Source organism: Bombus pyrosoma, linkage group LG7, assembly GCF_014825855.1.
Source record: "Bombus pyrosoma isolate SC7728 linkage group LG7, ASM1482585v1, whole genome shotgun sequence".
Classification (NCBI taxonomy): Eukaryota; Metazoa; Arthropoda; class Insecta; order Hymenoptera; family Apidae; genus Bombus; species Bombus pyrosoma.
The window spans coordinates 408,345-426,358 of NC_057776.1; the positions used below are offsets into that span (position 1 = coordinate 408,345).

The 18,014-nt window shown below is 31.1% G+C and overlaps 1 protein-coding gene across 4 annotated transcripts in view; it reads right to left on the reverse strand.

The window, feature by feature from the left end:
• Positions 1-18,014, reverse strand: part of LOC122568873 (protein cycle) — a 120,801-nt gene that overhangs the window by 58,022 nt on the left and 44,765 nt on the right. The gene's annotated exons all lie outside the window — the stretch shown is intronic.

The window sequence follows — 18,014 nt, forward strand, 5'->3', positions numbered from 1 at the left end:
ATGTTTATTTAAATTTGTATTTCTATAGACGTAATTTTAATCAGATTGTGAATGTTTATTTAAATTTATATTTTTATAGACGTAAATAAAGAAATAAAAGTAAAACAAATAATAAAAGAATAGGAAAAAAGAATAAATAGTAATGTATACTATAATGCATAATATTTTGAATATTTTATATACTTGCGTATATGTACCTTTATATTGAAATTTTCGATAACTGAATATATGTTTACGCATAGTGAAAAACAAATAAACAGACAACAGTTTATTTTCGTCTAAAACACATAGCTAAAAGCTCACGTTCTCTACGAGACTAGTTATTATGCAGGTATTGGATAATACGGAACATCGCATCGTTTCCACGGTTTCTCGTTTAATTCGGATCTAAATTAGTTTTAAAATAGCGAAAAATGTGACGAGTCAGTGCAATATACTCGCACCTAAATAATTCTTTTAAGGATTCATATTTGATAGGACGTTTCCCCGTTTACTCCGATGATAGTGGACAGTACATTGCATATGAATATTGCAGATAAAGATTGTATGTTTACTTCAAAGAAATTCCACTGCAGTCGATGACCTGTGACCCTTTATTACGTTTCGTTTAATTCTTCGAGCCTAAAACTTGAACTACAGTAGACGCAAGACACAAGATAAGATATGAACTACGTTTCAGCGAGCATGACAAAGTTATTTAATAATTTACATTCACGATTTTTCCAATTTGGACATTTGGTAAGATTTCTTAGCTGTTTGATTATCATGTGGGTGGCTACCCCCAGCGGGTATAAAGCGTGCTCGATGTGGGGGTACTTTTCTACCCATTTTTATATTTTTATATTTTTCAATTAATAAAGCATAGAAGCTTTATTGATTAAGGTTGAGATGATTTGTAATAAGTTTTGGAAAAGAGTTCAATGTTTGAAGCTATTTGTTTCTTCGCAAAGTAAAGATAAATAATAACAAATTGAATTTATAGAGAATGATATTAAGTATACCTATAGATAAGTATGCTAATATATATTTTGTACAGAATGATTTAAAATGAAAGGCATTTTACAAGTGAAAAATACAGAAACTTAAAATCTTCTGCACAATTATGAGATTTAATTTAGGCTGCAGTTGATATTTTATGCAGTCACCTTTAGTTTCAGGCATAGTATATATCCTAATTGGCATAATCTTTACCAATGTTTGTGCAAATATTTCTTCAGTTTGGCTGCGCTCTTCCCAACATTGATTCAAATTTGATGGACTTTTTCAAGAAATCTTGCAGATGTTCCAAGGAGTTTAAATTGAGAGATTGGAAAGGTCATTTGAGATAATAGTCTTTCGAACTCCAAATCAGAATATTTTCTTATTCGAATTTGACAGCGGGTTTGACGTATCTCCATTGCAATTATATCCGTTCTCTTTCGTGTGATTCAATTTTATTTATCTTTGTTTCGCATATTTTTGTATTTGTTTCGCATGTTTTTGAACTTTTGCTCGTCCGTTTAAGTCCGCATTTCTCAATACGTGTCGAATTGTTTTTGCACTCACGTCTATTTCGTTAAAGTTTGAAAAATCACTTTGTATCTGTACAGCATTATCAGCTTCGAATAGCTCACAAAGTATTGCGCTTCGCAGTGTTGAATAATTTCTATCTTAGGCTTTTAGATTTCTTCAGTTTTGATATTTTATCAACAAAACGATATAACTTTACTGTAATCATATAGCAGGATAGTCTTTCATTAAGAGATTCCATGATCGTTTTCACGAATTTTATGAGACTGGTTTCTCTATTCTATACTATAAAAGTTTATTTAGTAAATTGATAATAGATTACAAAAACAAATACGCTAAATTTCTTTATCTGCAGAACATAAATTTATGAATGTGTTATTAAAAAATTGTAATGAGGATACAAAATAATAGTCAATCAAAAAGAATCAATCAGCAAGGTATGAAGAGAAAACCTTAGAATCAAAAAAGGAACTGGTAAAGGAGTGCATAAAGGAAAGAGAGAGAAACTGGGGAAATGGCCAAGAAGGGAGAAGAGCAAGAAAGAGAAAGAAGGGACTAGAAGAGGTGAGAAATGGAGGGACACAGATGGAAGCAAGAGAAGAGCAAGAAAGGATGACAGCAGACCAAATTATAGAAGAAAGAAGGAAAAGAGAAACAGAAGAGAGGGGGAAAGGATCCAAATATAACAGAAATTACAGAAAAATAGCCAAAGAAGAGTTACCAAAGTACTTAGAAGGGAGGATAAAGTGGAAGGACAGAAAAATTTTAGCTAATTTTCAGATGTGGAAACGAGACCAAAGCGAGGGAATACTGGAAAGAAGGGGAAGAAGAAAGATGCAGACTATGTAAAAGGAAAGAAGAAGACCTGAGACATGTAATGGAAGAATGTGAAACAACGGAAGGACCAAGAGACATGGAAAAAACACTGAATGAGACCGGAGAAGGACTAACGGAATTAAAAGCAATAATAGAGAAGAGAAGGGCGATACAAGACGGGGAGAAACGACAAGAAGGAAGCACAGCAAGGGGGCAAAAGCCCAAAAGTGGCAATATTTTTTAGTCATAAGTTGCAATAGTTTTAGTCATTAGTTTTTAGCTTTTAGAGATAGAATAATTTAAGGGAGTGCAATACAATAGAGTAGATAAGGGGGGAGGTAGATATACGGGGCGGTTGGTAACTGGTGGTACAAGCGGAAAGGGGGTGATTCTACGCGAAAAAAGAAGTCGAAGATATAGAATAAAAATTTTTCGTTTGAGGCTTTGTGTCCGAGAAAGTCGACTTTGAATTTTCGCTCGGTACGCATGCACTTTATCACGTCTCGTTATAACGGATCTCACTGTAGATCGTTGTCTCGATGGATATTATCGCAGTTTAAGTTTGTTTTTGCCGTAGCGGAAGATTAGGAATACATAATGAAATAATATGAAGTAATCATAAAGTTTATTATTACAAAAATTGCTGAAAATGTTGCCCATTCTGCCGAACACATAGTTCTGCTCTTCTAATTAAATTTCTATGAACACTTTCTAACGTATTCGATTGTTTCAAAGTATGAAAGGCTACAATAATCTTTTCTTTCAATTGCTCGCAACTTGCGATTTTTTCAGAATAGACAATTGATTTAATATGGCTCAATAAATAAAAGTCGATTATAAATAAATTCAAAGATAAATTCAAAGTCGATTTTCTCGAAAACAAAGCCTCAAACGAAAAATTTTTATTCTATATTTTCGACTTCTTTTTTCGCGTAAAATCACCAGTTACCAACCACCCTGTATAAGCAGCGAAATAAGAGATGTAAAACGGAAAGTTCGTCCAAAGCCGAAAGGCACGGATTAAATAATAATAAATAAAATAATCAATCAGTTTTTGCTTAAGTATAGCGATTAAACGAGCGTTGCTCTGATTAATGAATAAATCGGGGAAAATCATTTCCTGGCTATTGAGATCGCCAGCCAAGTATTATGCCATCGAATTTTTAATCGTGGGAAAATGTAATAGAGAAAAATGACGCAATAAGAATTAACACAAGAATCTCGTAATGCATTCACTGAAATTAAAAGAAGTGAAGTTCAATGCTTTAAAATGAGATTAATATAAATGTCGCCAATCTGTGTCTATCGTCGTTTATCACTAACTAGCTTTTGTCTCGTATTTTTTTCTTATTTTAATATCTGAAACAAACTGTAACATTCTAATTAATATGAACTACAAGGTGAAACATTTTTCTATAACAATCTTGGAAGAGTAGAAGAAATAGAGTAACATTTTTAATTTCTGTTCTGTCATATGACAAAATAATTGCGTATATTTATGATTAAAAAGGTTTATTATCTCTTACAAGACAGCTGATTTTTTTCTTCAATAGTTATCATAATATAATAAAAAAAGGTAACTAACAGTGTTTTGAATATTTTCATAATCAATCAGATACGAATGACCAGTCCAGTATAGTAGAGAAGGAATCCAGGCATCAAGCATTTGAATCGTTTGATTAATGCAGCTTTTGCATCGATAAGCGATAATGCAAACTGGTTTTTCGTTTCTTACATACGATTTTTTTATGTCAGGTCTCGATCGGTTGACAACGGTATACAAGTTCTGTCATTGAAAATAAATGATCGTTTACCTAAGCAAAATTACGATAACGCTACTATAGAAGCTATGTTGAAACATGCCCCTTTATATAGATAATTTATATTGATTTATGTATTCTTATATTATTTACTGATGTTTACATTTTATTTGTTTATTAGGTTTACCTTTCAAACGTGTTTTCTGTAGTTGTCTTAAATTATGTACACATGTTTAAATTGTGTTGATAATTATCAATAATTATGTTAATAATGATTTATATGACTATATTGTATACTAACAATTGAACAAAGTAGGTGAAAAAATTGAATTATCAATATATTTCAAATATTTCTAACACTAATAAGTAATGTTATTATTCCGATAGCAATACGTGCTAATATTCTAATAGGAATAACGACATAATTTACTGAAATTTTGTCGAAATACCTGTCAACAGCAAAACTCTCCACACTAGAACAAATGCATAGACTCGTCAACGAAATTTTACAGGCATTGGAAACAAAACAATATTGCACGGCACTCTTTATGGACATCGAAAAAGCATTTGACAAAGTTAACCATGAAAAACTTCTTCAAACTATCAAATAGCAATTTCCAGAACAAATCTACAAACTACTCGAATCTTACTTAAACAATAGAACCTTTGTAGTAAAAATAAATGATGCATATTCTGAAATTAAGGATATCAAGGCAGGAGTACCGCAAGGAAGCGTCCTAGGACCAATACTATACACGCTATATACGGCAGACATGCCAACAACTGTCAACAGCAAAACTCTAACGTTCACGGACGATACGGTCATACTAGCGAGACGCGCAAATCCAGAAACGGCTGCCGCACTACTACAAGAACACATTACAAAAATAGAAAAGTGGCTGCAAAACAAACAAATAAAAGCGAACACCAGTAAGTGCAATCGCATAACATTTAGGCTTAGAAAAGGAAAAACACCAGATATCCAATTGAACGGCGTCCACATGGCACAAACAAAGCATGTCAAATATCTAGGAATACATTTAGACACACGCCTTACATGGAAGCATCACATAAAATCAATAACAAACAGAATACGTGAAAAAATGAAGCAGATGTACTGGTTAATCAATAGAAAATCTAAATTAAGCATAATGAATAAATTAAATATATACAAAACAATATATACAAAACAATAATCAAACCAATCTGGACATACGGAGTCCCACTGTGGGGGATGGCAGCAATGAGTCACATAAATAAAATAGAAACAGAGCAAGCAAAAATCTTAAGGATGATAGTTAACGCTTCATGGTACGTGAGAAATGAAGACATACGAAAAGATTAAAAAATTCCAACAGTCAAAGAGGAAATCGCCAGATATGCAAAAAAGTATAAAGAAAGACTTGCAACACACCCAAATCAGCTGGTTGCTGAAACGAATAAAACAATAGTAGAAAGAAGACTGAAGAAGAAGCATCCTGCAGACCTTACAATAGAACAATAAACAATCTGGAAGATGGAGTCCTGCTGGGGGTAACCATCCACATGCTATATTTTACCAAATATTTAAGCTATACTATTTTACCAAATGTCCTACTGGACAAATTGTAAAATTTAAATAAATAATAAATAAAAAAAAATTTATCGAAATACAAAAAAGCATCGTAACGATAAAATTGTCAATAACGTTTCGTGATTCATACAGTTTCAATGCAGTTATTGCATAATTTCTGGCCTTGATATTGGACAATTGCGACAGTATCAGAGAAAGAAAAAATAATTGTGACAGTAATTATTCCTAGTAACCTTTCAATAAATTATGATAACAAACATATAAATGATTTTTGCCCATTTTGCTTATCATCTCAATACGAATTTCAATAGGTACACAAGTCAAACGTATACAAATTAAAAATTCGACGTGTCGTGATTAAATAATCAATATTTTCTATATTTAAAATATCAATGCCACGCAAGTAGAGAAGCATAGGTATAACGTATTAAAATTTGTTGAAAGTGCTAAAAATATTTCCAAAAATTTGCAAATTATTAAACTGAATTAGATCGATATGTTTAATATGCCGATCAAAATCTCACAATGACAATATAAAATATACAAATTTAATATATTACAAGTACATTATAATAACGATCGTTCTGAATATAAAAAATAAAATAAAATTTCTTATTTAGATCACTGCATCTGATAATATTAAGTGAAATTTCTTGGAGAAATCAATCATTATTACCAGTAAATCGTGGCAACCGAGTCTTAGAGTGTTTCAGAACAGTAAAAGAATTTAACGTACCAATCTTGTTAGCAATTACCGATCTTATACCTATTCCTAGGTTCGCATATTTTTTTTATCAACAATATCGACGTATTTCCTTATACTGTTTCATTCATGCTTCACTGGACACCAATCTTTTCTGCGCAGACATAATTTCTCATAAGTTTCTCAATACACGTTTGAGCGGCGAATCACGTACATGTAACACGAAAATATGTGGGAACAGTTTTTCCGAATATTACTGTTAACATGAAATTTATGTTTTGCGGCGAGTCGAATAATTACAATGCAATTGAATTACTTAAGATGTCATGACGTTGTGAAATTGCAACGTTGGTATGTCTTTCCGACATGCAACGTGATAAGCGTATATTATATAATTTAGTGGATACTTTAAAATTAGTGCAACTAATTATTGGCCAAGTTTATGATACCATCTTTGAGGGATATTTAACAATTATGACGGTTGCAATAATGTTGTCTTTTTTTTGAATATTATAATTTAACGTTTTAGACATTAGGAAAATTAAACGCCGAAAAAGAAAGTTTCCGTATGCTGTATATTGATTATTGCTTCATCTCTTTATATATTTTTTACATAAATTTATTGGTTATTTCTCTTTATCTTATCTATTTTTCATACCTATTCAGTGTTTTTAATTCTAAAGGTAAATGGCGGGGAAAAAATGAAAAATAATTTTGTTAATTAAAATAGTAATCATTGTAAGCGTTGCAATAATGTATTTTAGTGTTTAGAGTTGCCGTGAATTATAATTTATAAACTTTTGAAATAATTAAAGCTTTAAGCGTAGAAGCTTCGCTTATGACGCTTCATCTCTTTAAATAATTTATTGACACCTGCTATATTCTTTGAGCCATTTTCGACCAAATTGTGTTCTTTAGTGTTAAAAAATTTATTAAATTTAAGGACAATATGAAAAAATATATATATGTGTGCGTGATTTCTTGGTGCAATTTTATGCAGAGGTGCAAAAGTGTTCTGGTTCATTGAAACGCGAACAGAATTGAAATATAAAAATTCAAAGATCGTAACAGGATTTTTCATTTTCTGACGATAAGTAATTTACTTTATCGCTTTATCGCGATATGAAACGATAAAATTGGAATGAAAATATCTTAAATGTTAATAAAGTTGAACTGCAAACTATTTTTTTTTTAGATATTCCCACAACATTATTAGACTATTATTACGATATTATTAGCTAGCTTTTTTAACTAAATTTTTAATTTACATGTTTCATGAACAAGTTGGTGACAATTCTTTCCGACGTAGTCATGAAAAAAGACGCGACGAAGGTCGGCCACGTATCTACGTCGGCAGTGTAAGAGTAGTTCCGTATATTATGATGTAACCTACACGATTAGCGTAATTCTATTTATTCATAGATACGTCAGTACACGCGACGTTCCTGGTATCACACTATCCGCTTTTGCACGACGGCAAAAGTTGCACGCGATGTTTCCTCAAGTTCTATGTCCGCGTACCAAGCATTTTCTCACTTAAGAGGCAGAGCATTAAATTTCCTCGAAATAAAAGTTGATAATATCTAGATAAAAAATTTGCAAATTACCAATTATTGTATTATTGATAACAAACTTATATTTTAATGTCTTTTTATTATTTTAGTTGATAAATGGATATGTCCGGCTTGCGCAATTGAAATATGCCAAGGCATTTACGCAATTGCAGATTAATACCATGTAGTTATTATTAGGCTGCGGATGAATATAAATTTATGATAAATTTAAATATGCAGAAATATACAAAATACGTGTAACATGTAAGAACATACGAGCATCCAAAATATGTAAAACATTTGCTACAATATTTGTGGGTAAATTTTCGCAGCCCAATTATTATTTTCAGAAGATTATTATTTGCATTTCCTGCAATCCAAAAACTTATTAGTGATACTCAATTTGTATTTTATGAATTTATATTGTGATATATTTTACTATGCTGGTTACGAATATTTACAAACGTAATATTAATATTAATTTATTATTCTTCTGAATATTAAAATTATAACTCCCAGAAAATCTTAAGTATCAACCGAGTATTAGGTACTTGTCATTCATAGTACAAAATTTCATTTGCTGTATGTTGACGAATTTTTCTGTGCATATACGTATATTTCAATGTACTTTATTTCTAAATTTTTTTCTTTCAAAATAAGCCTTTGTTTTAAGAATATGTACGCACGTTTTATTATAAAAATAAAACTTCTCAATTCTTTAATTATCTAACCTTTCACTAAAGCAAATGATGAAATATAAAAGTAACTAATCACACCATTACCATCTTTGTTCTACAAATAAATTTAGTTCCAGATTCTACAAAAATTATTCACTTCTTATGCCCTGTATACAAATAGTTTTCGCAGAAACTTTAGATCCTGTGGAATGAAATTTAAGAGAATTTATTTGCGCAACAAAGTTGCTAATAATGTAATTAGTTATTTTTACTTTGGTGAAAAGTCGGATAATTAGAAATTTCCAAAAGCTTCATTCTTATAATTAAACATTTGAACAGAAGTATGATCTTCTATTTTAATATCCCAATGTGAATCATTACAAAGTTGCGTTATTTCTGTGACTCAATGGAATAACGACATATTCAATGGTAAATAGTAAAATTATGCGAAATTCATTAAATTTTATAAATGTCATAATGAGACTGATAAACATAAATTCAGAATAAAGGAAATGCCCGAAAGAGTTAGCTCCGCATTTACGATATCGATTTATTGCAATCTCGAATTCCTATCGACGGAATATTCAATTGAGTATATCTGTTGCACATCATCACGGATTAGAAAATATGCACGTACGATCTGTTACATAACTTGACAAAGATTGCGGGAAGACTGTAACACGAAGGTATATATTTGATTCGTGTTTTTCCTGCTGGTAAACTCCATCAAGTATATACACTTTAAGATATTCGATAAATTGATCGTCTTACTAACGATTATTTTTTAACTTACATTCCTTTTCTACAATTTCATTTGTTTATTTTTGTTTCACGGATTATTGATCAGCATACAAAATGATTTATGAAAACATTTGAAAGTAATTGAATCTGTCATTAAAAATTTGCATGAACGTATTATTTGACGGATAATAAGGTTCGATGAATGTATCATCTGTCGAATGATATTTATGCAATATTTATGTGTTATGACGTTTATGCACATTCGTATTTGTCTGAATAATTACTGACGATAAGAATTACTAATTACTGATTGATTAAAACAACAGGACCCCGCGTATGAACCACTGTTTGACTTACAAAATATTATAAGTAGTACTATACTCGATACTCTATTTTGTATAGTGTAGTATCGGGTAAATTTAGATATAAATTTTTCCCCGACTATTTACAATTTATTTACAATAAGTTGACTATACAGACATTAATTAGACAGAAAACGATGGTTGTTTAAATGGAACTAAATACACAAATCACACTCTATCTCAAACAACTCTCGCAACTCAACAACGCTAGCAACTATATCTCTCAACAACGCTAACAACTCTATCTCTCAACAACACTAACAACTCTCGTAACTCGACAACGCTAGCAACTCTATCTCTCAACAACACTAACAACTCTCGAAACTCAACAACGCTAACAACTCTCACAACTCGGCAACGCTAACAACTCTACTCCTCGACTTCTAGACTAACACTGACTCTCAATGCTCCTTGAACCCAAAATCGTCCTTCTTCTCTAGTGTTCGTTTCCTTTTTTTTCTGATCTCACTACGCTCATTCTCCGCAAGAACTAGGTGACCTTAGTCACATAGGCTAACTTCGATGTAAACTAACAACTGAAGGACAGACGACACTGTTTTTATACTTTGATCGATCTCTACTTAGGCCTTTTTTTCACGATACTACAATAGTAATGAGAGATAATTATCGCGATTATATTGGTAAAATGTGCAACCGATTAAAATATGTATATAGAAGTAACAAGTTATTCACTGCAAATATACACCGATAATTAGTAAAAAATTAATACATGGTATTCTAATAATAGTAGTCACTAGCATACAATAAGTGTCAAAAGTGGTCTGATGATCCCATTAAATGTGCAGACTTATTGATACAATGGACAATCGAGTGTTTAAAACTTTGGTAATTTCCATGAAATGTATATAATTGTATAAATATATGTAATTTGAAATTCAAAATATTTTGTATAAGACTTATAATATTATACATATATTTGTCATAAAAATTCATTCAGATAAACTGAATATTTTTGCATATACGTTTTCCTGCATTTTTGTATTAATAACATGTTTATTTTAGAAATGGTTTAATTTCAATATAAATTGTGTTAGTTGCATTAAATTAAGTTAAGAAATTTTTCATTTTTCATTTACTAATAAGATGCAACGTCGAGATAGATATTAATAACAAATCTCATATTTCGTTTATTAAATCTAAAGCAGTATATTTACGTCATATAGCTTGATTAAGTCTTGACAGACTTATAGAGTTAATTAGTGTCTACCAACTAATGTATTACATAATGAGAAACCTGAATTTATTAATTTTAAAACAGTTATAAAAAACCGGATAATTCCACATAATCATACCGCATTAAATCTTGAAATTTGGTATGCAGCATTAAATAGGATGAAATATGTTATCATTTTGAGTAACATTTTCATTTACAAAATAAACACAGTGGTAGTTGTGTCTTTTTTATTTGCATATCATTACCTATTACGGTACTATATTAATATTATCACACAGACAGAGAAACGTCATGATGCAGACAGTTTTTACAATTATGTAATGTTCAGTTTATATATATACACATTCACTCCACAATAATATAAGTATCAATGATGGAAAATATTTTTTGTACTTGCTTCATGTTTTGATAATCTTCAGATAAATATAATTATAATCTGTAGACGAATATAATTACAAATTTTATAAGAAGAAGTTAGTTATACATCTTTCAAATTGTGGTTTTTAACAAAATTTCTTTCTTACTCTGCTGTAAAATTAGTTGAATATTAAATTTAATGCTTACTGAATAAATATTTTTTTTCAGTTATTAAACAAATTATAGCCTTAATTTTTTTCACGCTACATAAAATATAATAATAACGAATGCATCATAATATGGCAAAGATGATCATATGTAAAGCATGGTGACTATTCTAAATTGTTTCAAATTAACAAAATTATCTTCTTCATTTGAATAAAATTGCATAGGCCAAACTTATAAATTCGATCTTCACACTTTTTGCAACTTCTCCTTTAAGAATTATCACTGTTTAACAAGCTGTATTCCTCTGCCAACTGATCTCTGATGAAAATACATTGATATAATTGGAAAATAGAAAATTTCCATTTTCCCTTATCTTTTCTTTATGTTCATCTAGATCGGAAGTGTAGCATAGTCTTATTGCTAAGAAATCGTCCTTTATAATTTCACAAATATACACTTTTTGCGTTTAAATCAATAGATTCCTTTCGAAACTTGTTTCCTTAACGTTTCTGCATTTTCACAATCGACACACACGTGCATCAAGTAAAAAAGCAAACATACAGAATAACGAAGATGCAATCGCGTCTTCATTTGCTATCCCTGCCATTTACCTTTCAACAACATTTGAACTATCTTGCCAAGTCTGTCCGATCTTCGCTTTAATACCACGTGATTATCATCCATTCCGATGACTAATTGTACGAAGTGAAATGCGTCTTGAAGGACGTGGACAATCAAACGGTAAAAACGAACTTCTTCATCCCTGACGAAAAACGAAACAATCAGATATGTGTAGCGTACAACAATCGATAATAAAAGGTCACACTGCTTATACTGTCCAAGTGCGTTAGTTCTATCTAATACTTTTTCATGTTGAAGATATGAAGAAATATGCGAAGTTCTTCATGCTTTTTATTTCTTCAGTAAAATTACACCCAACAGCCTGTTGGAACGTAATGATTAAATGAAACTGATCGGAGAAAAGCAAAGCTACCATGAAGACAGTGATGAAACTTCAGTTTTCTTCAATATCGAAATAGCAGCTGGAATATCTGAGCTATTTCTGAGAAAGGCAGATTTATGGACGAAGAAACGATTTCTTTATATTTTTGAATAGTAATGAACATTTTGTATCTTGATTTATTGCAAAATCAAAGTAAACCAAAGTAAAGCAAAGACAAAGTAGGTGCAATATTCCTTCAGAAAGTCAGGTTTAGTCGATCACAAAGATTCGGACACTGCATAATTTTAATTTTAAAGCTCTATATTTTCGGCAAATGAAAAAGGATCACTAAAAATATATTACATTGTGTTACACTACACTGTACGTAGATAACAGTGGAGAAGAGTTTTTGAATTATTATTTCTTGTTGGTTAAATATTAAAGGAAACGCCGAGGAAGAGATATTTTTTATGTCACGAAAAGTTTCGCTTTCTAATGTTAATTATACGCATAAAACTGAAACTAACAACGATTATTCACGAAAGTTTAATATTCAATTGGGTAGCTCATACGTTTGATGACAGCGTAAACGTTTCAGCGTAATGGAAATAAATCTTTTTATATAATTGACATTGATATGTTTTTACATTACATTCTTCCTACAAATGCATTTCTAATTATTCTTCGATATATCCGCTGTTTTACCATTTGACTTTTTCTTTCCGTTGTGAAACGTTAGTAATTGTCGCGTTTCAAAACTTGTTTCGCTACTCGTTCCGAACAAATCTTTAACGAAGCTAATGCATAGTTGCGATCTGAGCTGAGGCTTGAACGAAGTACTTTTTACAAACGTTGTATACAAACAGTGGCAATGTTTAGTGGGGAATTAAACTAAGAAGCCCCTCCATGTACATCTTGTATCAAACTTCGAAAGAAGAATTTTGTGGCATAACAATTCGCCCCTTGTCAATATTTCTTTCAATATTTAGACAATAGCAAATATTATTTAGACAAAAACATAATGTAATATATGTTTGTTGGTCCTTGTACATAGAAATGGAAATTGCACACAGATCGAATCTTCTTGACACCGACTGCACGTCGCTCTTTAAACAAAACGCGATAGAGATAAACAAAAAAGGACGGTAATTGTAATGTAAAATATTAGGTTGACGCATCTCAAATGTTGTTTGTCCGAAGGCTAGGTTTAACAAGACAGTACAAGACTATCATCGACGGTTATAGATCACATGGAGGAAAAAGTAGAATAAATTATCTTCATACATTAAATATTACGAAGATTTATAATAAAAATATCAGAAACTTACTATCAATTATTATGAATTATCATAATATTCGTGCAATCTTCTAATATGAGTTTAAATTTGGAAAAAATGAATGGAAATAAAATTTAACGATTGGGCGAAAACATTGTCAAAAGCATCATCTATTTCATCTGCATAATTTTTTAACGCAAAAATTATTTTAAGAGGAACTGTAAATAAAAGAGGTTATGTAAATAAATTTTTGTAATTTTGGGACCTAGAATGCAAAGTTACCTAGAGTTATAAATTTGAGACAAAACTACTTGATCGTGTAGAAATGATCGTAATTTAATACGGTAAACTTTTATTTGTAAAGTCGACATTTCATGCGAATTAATTTAGTATCATCGTTTAAGGTGTTCATGACTAAAGCGATAAAAGATTATATCAATTTATCACGAATTGATTCTTCAACAGATTTCTTTCACAGTTGGGTAGCATAGATCTGTAGGATAATCGTAAAATCCGAGGTTTATGTAATAAAGTTTTATAAATTGGTTTGCGCGGGTCAGGAACTTATAAGAACCAGAGAAAGAGTGGAAAGTAAGCCCTGGAGGGCAGCGCGCGTTCGATTGCGCCACTCTACTCTTAAAGTTCTCTCTTGTGCACAACTGCGCTAAACTTGGAAACGGGTATATACAAGTGGCAATTATTAGAAGAACATTCGATATCTGGTTGCTGCGGAAAGGCTCGTTTAATCTACTTTTACGGGCCTCTAGTAAAACATGCCGGTCGGTTCACCGATCTCGAAAGGCTGCGGCACGACGGCGTCCGACGTCGATATCTCTCGCTTGATCGAACGGACTTATGTTTCCTTTTACCGATTTATGTCAAACTTTAAGTAATAAGAAATTATATTTTTCCTTATTTTATTATCAATGAAACGCTTTCTTTCAAATATACGATCTACAGTGAGATCCGTTATAATGAGACGCGATAAAGTGCACGCGTATCGAGCGAGAATTCAAAGTCGATTTTCTCGAGAACAAAGCCTCGAATGAAAAATTTTTATTCTTTATTTTCGACTTCTTTTTTCGCCTAGAATCACCCCCTTTCCGCTTGTACCACCGGTTACCAACCACCCTGTATATTATGGTTGTTAGGTATAGGGAAATGGCTACGTACATAGAGTGAATCACGAAAGTATCCGAACATTCTTAGACACCTTTTATGAATATATTATCTATGTTACATAAAACATTTTTAAGTTTCATTAGCACTGTGATAAGATCTGAGTGTCGCAATGACATTGGTAAAGTTTGAAGCAAATCTGAAAATAACATATATATACAAATTATGAAATGTAATAAATATTAGAAGTATGTGTATATTTCATGTAGGTCATAAAAGTTATTTAAGGTAACTACTCATGCTGTATATTAATTTTGTATTAAAAAAATATTGTATTCGCAGTAAATGTCTTGTAACTTTTATACACATTTTCAGATTAATTTCAAATATCAATATAATTATGGCAATCATGTGATACTGTAATGCTAATGAAATTTCAAAATGTTTCATATAATGTACACAATATATGCCTAAAAGCTTTCTATGACGAGTGTTCAAGTAGCCATAATATAGCCACTATATATAGCTTTAATCAAAGTTTTAATGTTTATAGTTTTGAAATATTAGATTGTTCGTTATTGCATTATGAATCTTATTGAATAATAGGAGTAAGTGTACATATAAATGTGTAAGATATTAATCAACATAAATATTATTCATTAACATGAACAATATGAATAATGTTGAAGTTTGAGACTGATGTGCATATAACAAATGCTATCCAGCACAGTATACGTAGATTTTACGCGTACGTAAAATGAAAGCATTCAAGATTTCTGTCTAGAAGCACTAGAGATAATTAATCTGGAAATAAACGATGTGAAAGATTTAAACGCTAATTTCACGCGATACTAGTAATTAATTTGATAGAAATCTCTGACGTGCTGAGAAATAAAGATATAAAGCGTTAATATAGAAACTACCCTCTATTACAGTGCAAATGAAATCTGTACTGAACAAATAAGAAATAAACTAAATAGCTTTAAAGAATCTTAATAATTTGTTAATTAAATACCTTTAATGTTCTGTATACAGACTGCTTCAAATATCGACATGTTAGAATCAAAATTAAGATTAGATTAATCAACAATTTTAAAAAGTTTCAAATCAGATGTCTTATGTTGTTCTATATAAAACTTACAAATGTTTATATATTATTCCTGGAACTGGTAAAGGAGTGCATAAAGGAAAGAGAGAGAAACTGGGGAAATGGCCAAGAAGGGAGAAGAGCAAGAAAGAAAAAGAAGGGACTAGGAGAAGTGAAAAATGGAGGGGCACAGAGGGAAGCAAGAGAAGAGCAAGAAAGGATGACAGCAGACCAAATTATAGAAGAAAGAAGGAAGAGAGAAACAGAAGAGAGGGGGAAAGGACATTACAGAAAAATAGCCAAAGAAGAGTTACCAAAGTACTTGGAAGGGAGGATAAAGTGGAAGGACAGAAAAATTTTAGCTAGATTCAGGTGTGGAAACGAGACCAAAGCGAGGGAATACTGGAAAAGGAATATGTAAAAGGAAAGAAGAAGACCTGAGACGTGTAATAGAAGAATGTGAAACAACAGGAGGACCAAAAGACATGGAAAAAATACTGAATGAGACTGGAGAAGGACTGACAGAATTAAAAGTAATAATAGAGAAGAGAAGGGCAACGCAAGACGGGGAGGAACGACAAGAAGGAAGCACAGCAAGGAGGCAAAAGCCCAAAAGTGGCAATAGTTTTAGTCATTAGTTTTTAGCTTTTAGAGATAGAATAATTTAAGGGAGTGCAATACAATAGATTAGATAAAAGGGGAGGTAGATATATAAGCAGCGAAATAAGTGTAAGAGATGTAAAACCGAAAGCCGAAAGGCGCGGACTAAGTAATAATAAATAACAATAAATAATATATATTATTTTTTTTTACTACGATCCCAAAATTGCTACATTATGATCGAACAGTTGAAATTCCAGTTCTTTAACTTAACTCTTAGTTGTTCTTTCCTTTTTTTTCTTATTAATTTAGAATATTAAACATTATTTCATAACTGTCTATATAATATAATATAATTTTACTTAAAAAGTAAAAACACAGGGAACTTTAAATATTTCAACACATCTTCAAAAATGAAAAGATACTAAATAAGACATTTTAACTAAAATAGACAGTATACATACTCGATATATGCATGTACGTAAGTAGCATTAACTAACCAATTAAGTATGATAACAACATAACATTTAATTAACTATTTATAAAAATAAGTGAAATATATATTAAAGGTAAAAAGATGATGTAGATAACGAAAACTGGCAGATATCGGAATCATATGGATATGAACGCGACTGACAAAGTTTTCATGTTCTGTGAGGTAAGAAATCGAATGTTTAGGAGTAGTGGAGTTCAACAAGTAACAATGGACGTCATTAATATCTGTCTCTGAATGATAACGGCGATATCACAGTCTTATGTTTAGTGTAATGCATGAACGGTATTCTATGAACAGTGGCGCCGTCCGCTACGCGTTTGATCTCGGCTGCTAACTATGAAAGAACACTCCTTCAAGATCCCATTGTTCGCCGCACATTTCACACAGTCAATGCTGTTAAACTATTAAAAGTTCTCAGCGATTCTTTTATCCTTGTGTTCATCGATTTAAAAATATATGTAAATTACTAATATTAAAACTACTAAATGATTTCACAGGACCAATTTTACCAAACATTCATAACAATTTTTAAGAATTCTGTTTCATACCTGATTTTTGAATTCCAAGTATTCCAACTGTATCTAACTTTACTGCAATCCTCAAACTTTCATATTTCAATTTTGCTTGCATTTTAGGGAACAAAATGTATTTGTTATGTTTTAAGAAGATGTTTAAAGTAAAATTGAAAGGAAAAATCATGCATACCATTTTTTTTTTTTTGATACTTTGTTGAAATTTGAGAATTTTGTTAACGTTAGAAAAACAGAATTAGGTCGAGAACAGCCAAAAGAATGCATCGGGATTAATAACTGATTAGTTATGAACGAAACAATTAAGACGAAAACCACTTGCTTAATGAGTTGATAGAAAAAAGTGGCCCTCTACATATCAGCTAAGATTTTCAAACAATTCGGCTTTATTTATTTTGTACTACTTTATTTTGTTGCTTTATTTTGTACTACTAGAAAAAATAATATATAATCGCCTAAAACCAACAATAGAAGAAGAAAAACTAATACCGGACCATCAACTTAGATTCAGGAATAAACACTCCACAATAGAACAAATGCATAGACTC